Source organism: Lygodium microphyllum, chromosome 19 (assembly GCF_053477565.2).
Source record: "Lygodium microphyllum isolate KBCC chromosome 19, Lygodium_microphyllum_v1.1.10, whole genome shotgun sequence".
Classification (NCBI taxonomy): Eukaryota; Viridiplantae; Streptophyta; class Polypodiopsida; order Schizaeales; family Lygodiaceae; genus Lygodium; species Lygodium microphyllum.
The window spans coordinates 86164600-86167417 of record NC_141153.1 but is presented as its reverse complement, the minus strand read 5'-3'; positions in this window follow the sequence as shown (position 1 = coordinate 86167417).

Genomic DNA, 2818 nt, shown 5'->3' with positions numbered 1-2818 from the left:
TTGTGCACCAAAAGGTTTGCATTGGGTAATTTGCATTGGAAAGAATGAATTATGTTGTATACAATGCATTTGTGCAATAAAAAAACCCCTTATGATGACCGTAAATAGGTTAATTCATAGAAAGATGTTTAATTAATGAATAGATAGTTGCTATGGGGACGAATAAAAGAATTATATTTTATTTAGAATTCGCATAAGCAACTGCATTCTTATTCATGTGACTTGCATGGGAAAAGAAAAAGGTTATGTTTTTATAACATTATAAATTTACGTAGCATAACTTGCATGCATAAGCAACTTGCATGCATAAGTAGATGTATAAAAAGAAAAAGGGGTTATATTTCATTTGATGAAAAGCATATAATACGCATGAAATGACAGTTACATTCAATATGAAAGATAGGTTAAGTTAAGTTAAAATGTTGCTTAGTATTGCACTTGTAGAGTTAATCCAGCATTCTCGTACTTAGATCGTTCTATGTTGCGAGTAAGAGAGGATACCAGGCCCTAGGGCATGAATACTAGTAATATCGACAAAGGGATGTAATTCCTCAAGATAAGCACTGCTACCAATCTCGTGCAACTAGTCTGCAAGGTCAGATGCTATTGCAACTAAATCATAAGATGCTACTACTACATCTTAGGCCAAGGGAGGCGAGATCTAATTACAAGCTAGATTTGTTAAGAAGTCGAGTAGTCGCCCTACTACAACTCTCTCTCTTGGGGACCAATTTGTAAAACTTAGGGAAATTGTGAATTGCCAAGAAGCAAATTGACCAATCGAGGATGACGGGGTTGTCCAAGATCTATTTTACAAGGAAACCTAAGATAAGGATAATTGGGGTCGGTAGGGTACAAACCCTAACCCTAAGAAAAAGGGAAAACAAGAAACCTAGCTTGCCAAGCCCTTGGAATCTTGCCAAGTTGCCAACGATCCAGGATCAAATGCTGGGAGTATTCAGGGAAAAGGAATCACACCTTAGCAATTGGTCTTACAAACGACCACAGAAATTATCGTGATTGTACACTTAGGTACATTGTTGAACTTCTTTGCTCAGGGAACTAATTCAAGGCCAAACACTTAATGCTTGAGGTTAATAGCATGGAGGGAGAGGTAGGTTCAGTTACCTCTGACTGCCTACCTGGCCCTATCCAAGGGGGCTATTATCCGCGCCAGGTACATGGACCGAACCCGCTGTGAGAGGTCTCTTCGTGGGTGCTGCTTGAAGCGGGAGGACACTTGGGTGCTAGGGAAGGCTCTGGCTGTAAATTCCCTACCTCTGGATCCCGCACAAGAGGCTGACATGACTCGAGATGGGATCTCAAGGCCCGTGTACTAGTCTATGGGTGAAACTTGGAGCAGCAATCCTGTTGATTGTTGCTGGGATAGCCTTCGGGCATGATACTTGATGTATTCCAAGACTATGATAAATAAAGGTCAAATATTTTGAAAATAAACTTGCTTGAAATTGTTTTTTTAAATGTTAGTGCCTAAGTTACGTGAAGAAACCTGTGTCTAAATTGATTAATTAAGGAAGGTACCTTTGCATGTCAAACATAATGTGGTAGGTAATTAGATAGCTAAGAAACCCGAGGAAAGTGCAGTGGATGTGGCTTGGGTCCGTCCTACGGAAGGGTGGTCCCGGTTAGCTGGGAACTTTTCTCAAAAGACGTGATAACGAGAGTGTGAAGACCTAGAGTCAGTAGAGTGAGAATCCCGATTTATGTTATTTTAAGGGAGCGGAATGGGACTATGCCTTATGGGCAGAAAGGTTGAGCTTTGCATCCCTCTCGTTTCCCATTCTCCATGAACCAAGTGCTGCATAAATCTACCTCGATTCTGTTGTTGTTCCGCAAAGTGGTTCATCTGGAGCTCAATGCTAGCTACTTCCTAGAGACTTGGCTGATAGGAAAGAAACCCTAACTTCAGGTCGGTCCTAAGTGGGAATGGCCAGATACTTCCACTTCGGGGCAGACTCAGGAAGACCTAGATCACAAACCCTGTGACATTCCTTGGGAGTGCCAGGTGGCACTTTCTAGACTCCCCTCCCAATGGGCTGCTAAGACATGTCCCACAAGTGGACAAGCGGACACGTTACAGTTGGTATCAGAGCGAACCAACGAGATCCAAAGATTATAAGGAAAGTTAATGGAGGGAAATAAAGGGAATAAGGGGGTAAACACGGGAGGGTGAGTAGAACAGAGCAGTGTTTTCTATTGAAAACATTTCTTTACTCACTTATGGATGTTGGGTTGCAGAGTCACAAAGCATGGAGTAAGTTCTTGCTATTCCAAGTCATGTTTATGACTGCAATGCATGCTTCGAATTATCGTCAAAAGCTTGGCATGATGAATATTTTGGACCGCATCTATAATCCTTTGCCCCTGTATGAGGAGCGTAGTTGGACGAGAGACTCAAGAATATACTACATAGCAGCCCACCAACTCGTGTTCAAACCAACTTGAAGAGAATCAAGTGGATGGAGGATTTAAAGATCGTGAAGCTATTCATCTTTTTCGAAGCTCGCATAAACGTAACTTTGCATGCTAACGGTCGGCAAGTCAAGCAGAACAAGTATGTCTATGAAGAAGTGACTTGGGTGATCTCTGCTGCTAGAATCAAAGTGTTAGGGCGCTATAAGAAGAACGGGTATCAAAGGAAGGGATACCCCAAGCTTCCTATGACTTAACGTTTCCTGAAAATCCATGACCCCACTCCATATTATTATTCCTCCATGTAGCCGATTGTAACACAATCCTATTTTCCCCAAACTGATGTATCAATTAGCCTACCCTACTTATCCAAAATAAATGTACT